The 11,085-nt window shown below is 42.3% G+C and overlaps 1 protein-coding gene across 1 annotated transcript in view; it reads left to right on the forward strand.

The window, feature by feature from the left end:
* Nucleotides 1-11,085, forward strand: part of LOC103617009 (SWI/SNF-related matrix-associated actin-dependent regulator of chromatin subfamily D member 3) — a 79,152-nt gene that overhangs the window by 11,078 nt on the left and 56,989 nt on the right. The window lies entirely within an intron of this gene.

The raw sequence follows: 11,085 nt of genomic DNA on the forward strand, positions 1-11,085 counted from the left end.
GGAATCTGCCATGTGCTGCGGGCCGGCGCTGCTGCCCTGAGGCCTCCAGTGTACAGAGCCTGCTGATTTTACAGACATGTTCTGGTTAAAACTAGTGGTGAAGGCAGACGAGAGATGGACACTGCCTTTTGCCAACCAGCTCTTCTGGAAGTGCAGGTCTCGACCACAGGAAGCCCATGGAGAGGAAGGAATCAGTTTATTGCACATTAGATCAGTGAGAGTGAATTGAAAGAGCAACAGGACAACAGGAGAAAAGACAGGCATACAGAGGTTTGTAGGTTGGCAATGTCATTTTAAATGTTGATATCAAAACCAGTTATTAGGGATAATCTGACATATTATAGCAAAATGCTTAAAACATATTCTGAAAATAGGAATGGGAGAATGATTGACGTGCTTAAGTGGGGGAGGTGATTATGACTGTATAAAACTCCTTATGATCTTAAAGATGCTGAAATGCTTTGGGCACAGTGTCCAAAAGCAGTGGCTGTCTCCTTGGCAACAGGAATGCATCTATCTGTTGCCATGGCAATGGACTAGAGGGGTGCTCAAGGAGGGCTTGTGCAGAGCTCATCAGCGCAGGCTCCCAGCTCTTCGTTGCTCCTCCCTGGAGCAGAGGCTGTGGGCACATTCAGGTGCTCTGATCCTGCAGCTGACAAGGAGGAGTGAACTGGAATAGTGTGGTACTGTTCCTGCTCCCTGTGTAAAACAGATTAATTGTGCAGTGTTGTTTCATCTGGGGAGTTCCTTCCTCAGTCCCTAATTGCCAGCATTAAAGACTTCTTTGAAGCTCCCCATAAGGAAAGCAGGATTTTTGCTATCCAGAGAGGCATCAGAGAGTGTTTGATGTTGATTCTTTCAAAAGAGCGGAGAGACAAATCTGAAAAACAGGAAACAGTGTATATGCAAGGAGTCTGCATCTCAGCCCTTTCCTGGTGTCTAAAAGGAGAAATTGTGCAGAGGCACTGACAGGCCTACCTGTACTAGGTCCACCACACAGGAACTGCTAATAAAGTAAGCAAATTATGTATAATAGGCACCACTTCTTCTAAACCCACTGTGATACTCTTCTAAGGGAGCCAACTCGTATTTAGCACCAGAAGTAGGATCTAAGCATGGTTTGATGTTTTTATCCTTTTTAAATACGAGGCGTGGGATGCAGAAGCACTGATGGAACAGTGATCATTTCAAAGTGATGAACTGGTAAAATTATTTTAGAAGCAGCATTTTGAATGCATTTCTATGTATTGTGTGTAGGTATTACTAAGCAGTGTTTGTTTTAATTTTTTTCATCAACAGGCTGCTTTTCATTCTAGTAGCTTCTTCCTAGTCCTGCATTAAAGGATAGCAAAATAGAAATCCATTACTTACCTTCATTATCATACTGTTTTGCCCCCTAATACATGCCTTCTAAGGCAAAAAGCACTTTCAATCGCTGCTTCTAGACTGGCATATGTGCTTTCAGGTAAAGGCACTCCAGGTGTTTTGTCCTTGCCTTGTTTCTGCTCCAGTCTCCAGGCTGTGGTTTCTCATATGAATTCACAGCATGTTGATTGGGCAAGTTGATTGAGTTACTTGTCATGCTTAAGTCTTTCCTGAGTAGAATCATAATATCATAGAATGGCTGAGGTTAAAAGGGACCTCTCGAGATCGTGTGTTCCAACCTCCCATCTCAGAGCTGGGTCAGCTTGAGCAATTTGCTGAGTACCAAGTTCAGTGAACTTCTGAGTATCTGCAGTGGTAGAGTGAACTTGCTCTTTGGGCAACCTTTTCTAAGTAAAAACCCATTCACCTGTTGTGTATGTGCATCTGGTTCAAACATTCCCTGACCTTGTCCTTCTTCACTGGGGGCAAGTCTTCCTCGCTTCAGACATCTTAGTGGTCTTAGGAGCCTGGAATTCCTGACAGCCAATCTTGCCAGTAAAGAAAGATGTAAAGAAGGCATTCAGTACTTCATTCTCAGCAAATCCCCTCCCCAGTAAGCCCACATTCTCCCATGTCTGTCTTTTACTGCTGAGATATTTGTAAAAAACTTTCTGTCTGCCCGTCATGTTCCTCACAAGATTCAATTCCAGGTGGGCTTTTGTTATCCTAATTGCATCCCTGCATGCTTGGACACTGTCTCTGTATTCCTTCTGGGTCACCTGTCCCTGCTTCTGCCTCTTGTAATGCTTCAGCTCAGTCAGGAGCTCCTTGTTCATGCATGCAGGCCTCCTGCTGCTTTTGATTCGTTTCCTGCCTGTGGGATGTACCAGTCTTGAATTTGGAGGAATCTTTGAAAATCAACCAGATCTCCTGTAACTCTCTTCTTTTCAAGGCTGTAATTCATAGAAATCTTCCAAGAAGATCCCTGAACAGGCCAAAGACTGCTGTTTTGAACTCTAGGGCTGTGATTCTGTTTTCTACCCTGATCCATCCTCTCATGTTCCTGAAATATCATCTCATGGTCTAGCTGAGGCTGCTCTGACCTTCACATTCCTGACCAGTTCTTCCACGTCGAGAGCACCTCTCCTTGTCTGCTCCTCAGATGCCCGTGTTAGGAGTTTATCTTCAGTGTGACCCAGAAGCCTCATGGATTGCTTGTGCCCTGCTTTCTTATCCCCTCAGCAGATACTGGGGTGGTTGAAATCTTCCATGAGGACCAGAGACTGTGGACATGAGGACTTTTGCTGCTGTCTGTGGTCTCACTACTTCTTCCTCAGCAGGTGGTCTGCAGCCGACACCTACCACAGCGCTACATGTTGGTCTGCCTGATAACTCTGTTCCCACCTCTGATCTGTGAGCGCTCAGCTGATTCTCTGTCCCTCCCAAGATGGAGCTCTGTGTGCTCCAGCCACACGCTTGGCTGAAGGGCAGTTCCTCCTCCTCGTCCCCCAGCCTGCCCTTCCTAAAAAGTCTGTCTCCAGCCATCACAGCACTCCTGTCCTGTGGGTTGTCGGTTACTTTGGAATTCAGTGCATGTTCAGGGTGAAAAGGGACCAGAGACAGCGTCACTAACAGCATGGATGTTCGGAGGTTTTCTGTGAGGAGGGAGAGGTGGGCTGTCAGTCTGGGAGCAGATACAGCACCGTTGCAATAGGAATCAGGAGAATATGTCACAGCTTCATCGGTTTGAAGAGAGTGACTGAGGGCCTTCTGTCCTCCAACCATAGGCAAATGGCAGAAAAAGCATTTCACATGTTCCTGCTCTCTCAGATGCTTTGCTGCAGGGAGACTGCAACAAGATCAGGAACTGAAATATTAACTATTGGAGTTATATGTGGTTCATTCTTTACCAGCTGCCAGACAGAACAGTAATTTTCTGAGGGTGTTCTTCAGGGTTTTGTCTGGTTTGAAATAGGTCAGAGGCCTATTGTTTCTGCAGGCAGGCAAGAGGGTTCACAGCACTGGTCTTTTGAGAGACAAATGGAGTTGAAGTATAAGGGAAGAGCAATGCTAATCCTTAAAATAACGCCATAACAGGAGAGGGATGTAGGTTTGCAACTGATTTTTTATTAAATAATTTATCATGAGGAACTGTGATTATTGATGCCTTGCAGCACTGTGGAAGAGACAAGGCATCCTGGAGCTGCATGGCAAAGTGGATGCAGGGCAGGGTAAAATCAGCAAATGCATAAGGCTGATGGGATGCAGAGGGATGTAGAATTGGGCCCTTATCTATATGCAGTATCTATACTGCATATAGACAGTTTCAGAACAAATTTTAGCCTGTGGCATTCCAAGAGGATTTAATCAGAGTGAAAAAAAAGTATTTGCCAAGTTCAGAAGAGACAGAATTGCAGTTTTGTGATGTGCAACAGCAGGAGCTTGAACTGGGGAGAGGAAGGATTGACTCGAATAGAAGGAGATGGAGAAACAGAAAATGAAAAAGAAGAGTAACTGTCAAAACAAAGTCAGCCAAGTGGAAGAGTTGCTAAAGATCAAATGCAGCAGGAAAGGATTAAGTTATGTGATAGACAAAAGAAGATTTTCTGAAGAACAGAAATACGACAAGCTTTTTTCGTGTTGGAATATTTCTTGGCTCCCTGTATTTCTTATTATTGGAGTATTAGTGATTAACTTTCCATTACATAAACTTTCCACAAATTTTTTAGGTTTGTTTTATTCTTGTTTAGATTAGGTGAATACCCTACTGGAGATTAATATCCAAGATCTTAACTAAAAGGATTTAAAAATACTGTTTTAATTGTTATGGTATCTCAGACTTACAACTAACGATTTAGAAAGCCTTTCTCTCTATAACCTTAGCAGAAATTTATGTATTATTATCTGGCATCATATTTATAATTAGTATTTGGTGTTGCTGTATCATATGTATATATACCAGCTTGGCTTTAGCATCAGAACACTAGGGAATCTCTTTGAAGAAGGAAGCATAGTTATTTCCCAAGAGACAATAAGGTAGTCAAAATCCCCTACAAGTTCATTGTTTCTATGGTTTCAAGTTTCAGGCTGGGTATAAATTGACCAGAAAACAGGTGCCAAGGATGGGGTGCACAGGGTAGGGATTTGGTGGCTATTCCAAGCAAGTGCAGCCAGACAGCTGGCATGCCTGTCAGGATGACTGGTGTTCTCTATTCCACTGCGCTCCTTCTATTTCCATCTCTTAACTTCATCTGTAAACTGTCAAGGTCAGAGACTACATTGTTCTTAGCTGTACTTCCTCATACTCTCAGGCACCAGAAACTACTGAGTCCCAAGAATGGGAAGGATTGTGACATGTGGCAGAGAATGTGACTGACACAAAGTACAACACACAGGTCTTCTCCCTCTGACAGTGCATGGCCATGCACAAACACGCCTCTCTCCTTGGAGTTCTCCAATGTAAACTCTGTTTGTTTTGAAAAGCACTGAATGCCATAATGATTCAACTTAAGTTTGTTCTGCCTGTGTTTCTTCTGCACGTTTTGAAGATGATTTAACAAGTAACTTGTGCCACCACTTGTGTGCCTTGTCATTCAGACGTGCTTTTTCCTGGGATCACATGCGGTGCGGTGCTGTGCACACTGTGTGCCGGGTGACCCCGTTGCCGAAGGCAGGTTGTGCCTCTGAGCTGGGAGCTGCCAGCCTGCTGTGCGTGTGCTCTGGTGAGGGAGAGGAGCAGACAAACCACTGTGTTGTGCTGAAGCCAGACAGTTTCCATTTCTGCAATACTTGGTTGCTCAGAATGAGTCTTAGTCGAAGGCCCATTGTCCAGTTGGAGCCCAAGTGCTGTAATCGTGTCTCTGTGCCACGAGCTGCTGTGCTCACTGTCCTATGATTTCATACATGTATTTATGTAATGGGTGGATTGATGCTGAAAGGATTAGCAAACCATCCTACCTGCTGCACAGACATGGCACAGTTCTTCCACCTCAGGATGTATCTCCACCAGCTTGATTTTTTCCTGCTTAAATCTCCTGTCTAATGTTTTAGGCCAAGTTGAGTTTTTTATCCTCTCCCCTGACTGGCTGTGAAATTTTTCCAAAATCTTCTTGTGTGAGGATTTAATCTACATATATTTTGCTTCCCTCTTTTAGATCTTTGAAGGAGGTTAAAAAAATCTGTATGTAACAACCAACCTTGGAGTCCATAATAGTCACTTTCCTTCCACCTGTTTTTATTACTCATTTGTAACTTTTCAGTAATGTTACATACAAATAGCATACAAATTATGTTCCTTTTAAGAATTTCAGGCATATGATAATGTTTTACTACATTGCCTCTAAGTCATATTTGCCATTTCCCACTGGCTGCCATTGTATTTTTTTCCAAAGCCATTGTTTGCTGTAATGATGTACCATTTGAGATTAACTTTGACTTTTTTGGGGTAATCTGTAATTGTTGTAATTATTCTGCCAAATAAAATAATTTTAAAAGACATTTGGCCTTGTCTGGCAACACAGTTTTTTTATGATCACCACTATTACTTGCTCTCAGTTTCATCATGTTCTAAGGCCAATGTGATTGTATTCCCCTGTAAGTTGTCCTTTCCAGTCCAGTTGAAGTGAGAGCTGGATTTATGAGACAGTCCGTGCCGAGATTGCTCTGTTTTCCTTCTTTGGTTCTGTCCTTTCTCCAGCCTTCTAGTGCTGAATTCTTAGGCAGCTGTGCATATTAATACATCCTTCAGTCCATATTTACTGGCTATTGATTTGCTTAAACTATAGATACTTTTCAAATGATTTTCAGTGAGAATAGGACATAATTCTTAACATTGCTGGTATTAATCAGAATGGACTTTAAATTTGTTTTTCCGGACAAACAAACAGGAAATCCTATAGGTTTTCTGACAATACAGAAGGGCAAGAGTACTCTAGGCAGATGCACTGGCTTCATCCTAAGTCCATGCAAGGCTCAAGAATGATTTTTGAAAGAGAAAATAACTGAGCATGAGAAGGATATGCATGGTGTGAAAAAGCAGCCTAAGTTTACTAATCTACTCTTTCTCAGATAAGTAATTTTCTACACAAAGGAATCAATGTCTTTCTTGTCTAGACTTGAGTGAAGCCTTTGATACAGTGTGATCTGAAAATTTGGCTGGGACTCAGAAGACAGGTAATAGCAGAACTGCAAAGTAGGTAAGGAGCTTAGTAAAGAAGACAAAAGACATTGCAGTTTCTTCAGGATTTGTCTTGGCACTGGTGTCATTTAATATTTTCACTAATGCCCCTGGCACAAAAATAGGCAATGTATAATTAAATTTGCTAGTGATACAAAATAGGTATCGTTGAAGCAGAAGAGAACAGGTTCTATGGGAAGAACTGCTTGACTGTGAACTACACAAACAGAAATCAGCTGGTATCTGGTGACAGTACAGTGCACAGCCATGCACTTGGGGCCTTGTCACAGGAGTAGGCACTGTATGCCAGAAGCTGATCTAATGACAGTGCTTAAGAAGGAGAAACAGCCCAGTACATCAGTGCACCTTCAAGATAATGTGGAGCTGTCACTGTCAGGATGTTGTGGAAGGCAGCTGTGAGCCTAGCGAGGTTTGATGGATTTCTGCTCGTGAGAAAAGTCATAATGGCACACGAGGATGTGGCCTGGACACTGGAGGTACAGTTCTGTCTGCCCTTATTCTAGCCAGGTTAACTGGGACTGACAGGAAAAAGATGGAATGATAAGAAATAGGCACAGAGTTTTAGGAATGCAAGTAACAGTTTTCACTTGTTTAGTCTGACAAAAGGAGAAGTGAATGTGGATGTGACTGCTATGTGGAAATGCTTCAAAGCATAAACATTAGACACAAAGGACCATCAAGGACAGTGTTGGTAAGCGTTAGCAGCTGTCCCCTAGGAATACCAAGATTTAAAGTGCTGTGAAATAAACTTATATCTGAAAGGGTTATTATATGTGACATGGTTGCTGTTGATTATACATAGAATCAGAGAATTGTAGAATGGTTTGAGTCGGAAGGGACTTCCCAGTCCAGCCAGTAGACCCAGTTGCTCCAAGCCCTGTCCAGCCTGGCCTGAATACTTTTAGGGATGGGGCAGCCACAGCTTCTCTAGGCAACGCGTACCAGTGTCTCACTACCCTCATTGGGAAGAACCAGTGGTTCCCAGTTGCTGACCCAGTGGTTCCCTCAGCTGTGTTCTGTCAGTGAGTGACAGCAGGTGAATCTTTAGGATGCCTTTACCAAATGCACCCCAAAGCCATCATTCTAACCACCAAATATTATGAAGATACTTACACCTTTTGGACTAGGGGCCAGTTGGTTTGAGGGTAGTTGTTGATAGGTCTTTTTCTCTGCTCCCTCATGATTACCCACCAATAATTCCTCTATTTCCTTCAATTTTGAAAAATTCAAATCTGCATTCCCAACTGTTCTCCTTCCAGGACCAAGGTCTTACTAGTAACCTCTCACACTTTGCAGCTTTGCTCTGGCCCTTGGCTAGAGTGTGATGATTGTGGCTGCTGTTTGCAGTGCTCTGGTTATTTGCTCAGATGTTTGAAGCCGTGCACAGCTGTTGCTGCACACTCAATATAAAGAGGGTTGGTGAGGATGGAAAAGTGGAGATAAAGGCACAGTAGAACTAGACAGCTTACCATGAGGTCAAACAGAATTGTGCAGAATTGTGCAGAATTGGCTAAAATGTTAGTATGGTTGATGACATGATAATTCTGATGACTCATTATTTTGTATCCTATAATATTACATACATATTTTATATATTTCTCCATCTTTTAGCATCTCTGCTGTTGCCTTTGATTACATTTTAAATAATCAGGGAACAAGTTTCTCTCTCTCCCTCTGCACAATAATGTTTGGAACCTTCAGAAACAGAGACAAGCACTTTTCTTTGCCTTAATTTTCTCCCCTTCCCTTCCCATGCCTTCCCATACTTCTTCGTTGCAGATAGACTTTAGAAACAATTAGTGGAAAGGCCTAACAGAGAAAGGAGAGCCTGTGGGACAGTGATACAAGATTGTGGCTGAAGATACAGGAGTCAAATAGAGAGCAAAAAGCTACAATATAAAAGCCGTATGATCCTTGGGAAGCCCCAAAGACTGACTGGTAGCACTTGGCATATGCAGATTCCTCATTCGTACATTGTCATAACAATCAGATGTCTACTTTCTCCTGCAATAAAAAATTTAAGGAACTCTTTTTGTTTGGTTTAAATTTCCTTGCATGAGATATGTGAAATCTGTCAGGGGAAACTACTCTGGATGAAAAAAAAAGACACCTTAACCTTTGTGTTACAAAAATACATACAGTTTCTGTAAAAATAAATAAGGCAAAAAGAACCTCTGGAAATCAGGTGGTCCTTTGTCCTGCCCCAAGTCAGAGTCTACACCACCTGCATCACTCTGGATAGATGCTTGTCTAACGTGTTCTTGAAAGACCTTTGGCAATTGGGATTCCCATCCTTGCTGGACAAACTATCCCAGAACATCTCCACTGTTACTGCTGTGCTTCTTAATAGCTAACATAAATCTTCCTGGGAGAAATTCAATCCATTATTTCCTGTATTCTGTGTATGGGGAGCAGCTCTTCCCTGTATTTGCAGCAGCCTTTTGGATACCTGACAACTGTTGTTTTCTCTTTATCTTGTTTGGGCCGTACAGTTCTTGTTACACTTACTGTCCTTTCCTGAACCATCCTGGTTTCCTGATTTCTCCCACGTTTCCTCTGATGCACAGAGCCCCTGACTGCAAAGGTTGGTCTGCATGAGACACTGACGATTCATACCACAACAGAATTGCTTTGGAAGAGTTCTTCAGCAATTCTGGCAAACTTTAATTTTGCAACCTTAAGGAGATGTTGAGCTGGAACACTTGTGCCCTGGAGAGCTCAGGGGCTGGGGGGAAGGAGGAGAGACGAAAATGAGGAGAAAAGATTAATCTAGAGTATTGTTGTCAGTGCCTATGCTGCCACCAAGGGGATGGCAGCAGTGGGGCAGTTCCTGATCTTCTGGGGGTTTTATCTCTTTATTTTGTGTCAGTGTAGTACTGTTAACTCACATTCAGCTTATGATCTATCATATCCCCAGATATTTTTTTCTGAAAAAAACTCTTCAGCCAGTTGTTCCCAATCTTCTGTTTAGATAGTCGTTGATATCTATCCTGATGTGGAACTGTGCACTGTTTCTGATTGAATTGTGGTTTGGAAAAAACAGGACATGTCTCCAGTTCCTCTGGATTTTAATTTTAATAATTTCTTGTAGCAAACTTGTAATCTCTCCAAACCGTATGTTGCTAGGAAATTGAATAAGCATGTTGTCTAAGTACATTATCCATATTTTTAATGAGACTACTGAATAATTCTGAACTCAGGAACAAGTGGACATTTCTTTAGATTAAGCAGAGCCTCAGTCTTGGGATATTGTCTGGTTCCAGCATGTCTTCTATGCCACACTGCATCAATTCCAAAACTGCTGCAAATACTTTAAATTTCAGTGAAAAGCACGATGCTGACTTTAGTGAAACTTGGATGAGAGAAACTACACCTGCTTAAGGCAATCAGCACCTTCACGTACTTCTGTAACTACCTACAGATCAAAAAATTGCAAGTAGCAGCAAACATGTCTCCCTAAAACAACAATGTGGTTCATCTCTTTTCTAATCAGACCATCAGTTTAACAGCCTGAAAAGCCTGAATAACAGCACAGAAATTAAACCAAACCACACACACAGAGACCAGATGGGCTCCCAGAGCCCCAGGAAGTACCAGGGAAGGAGGTCAGCCTTTCTCTGAAATGAAATGGTCTGGGAATGTGACATGAAGCGAGCTGAAAGTGAGTATGAATGAGGCTCCAGTGTGTGCTCAGCCTTCAAGAAACCGTGGAGGAACACAAGACTTGCAGAGAGCCCTATGGCACAGAGAACTTCCAGGCCAGAGATGGCTGGGAGCTGCTAGGATACTTGAAGCAGTTGGGGATGACTTAGGTTGAATCAGTCACTTTTTAAAAGAGCACTGACAACTATTTTCTATACTTTTATGGGAAAAAAAAAAAGTTGGGAAAATAGAAAACCAAACCATTTAAAATAAAATTATATGCTGTTTCTCTTAATATGGGAAATGAAAATCTTGCATGGTAACCTTCACCCTTTTGTGCAAATGCCTCACACAGTAGTTTTCCTGGACACTATTGTAAAGGGTTGAAGAATCACAGGAAATGGGTTTCATTCTCAGCTAGGTGATGTTGGGCAAGTCATTTCCATCCATTTGTACCTTATTTTCCATTTGCAAAATGTAAGAGCTGTTTCTACTGATTTATTTTCTGAAGTGCTTGGAGAACTACAATCATACTAAGTAAGAACTGAGTTTTTATTATTACAGGATTTTTAAACTTTTTTTTTAAACTCAGTTGACAGCTGAAGTTAGTGTGCCATTCCGTAATTTTCAAGTGGCTGGCCCTGGAATTTGATGTTCAAGGAAATCTAATTTGGATGTCTGTTAAGAACATCCAGGTAGATTACAGTATATATTGTATGGTCTGCAGCTTAAATTAGTAGCACTTCATAGCAGACGTCCTCCTGCTCCGGAAGGTGATCAGTGGCTATCGATGGAGATCGGGGCAGCTGCGGCTCCATGCTGTATCTGCAGCTAAGGGGAAAATAAGAAAACCCTGAAATCCGCAGCCGAGCGCATGCTCC

The sequence above is a fragment of the Corvus brachyrhynchos genome, unplaced genomic scaffold (genome assembly GCF_000691975.1).
Source record: "Corvus brachyrhynchos isolate BGI_N302 unplaced genomic scaffold, ASM69197v1 scaffold706, whole genome shotgun sequence".
NCBI classification, from domain to species: domain Eukaryota; kingdom Metazoa; phylum Chordata; class Aves; order Passeriformes; family Corvidae; genus Corvus; species Corvus brachyrhynchos.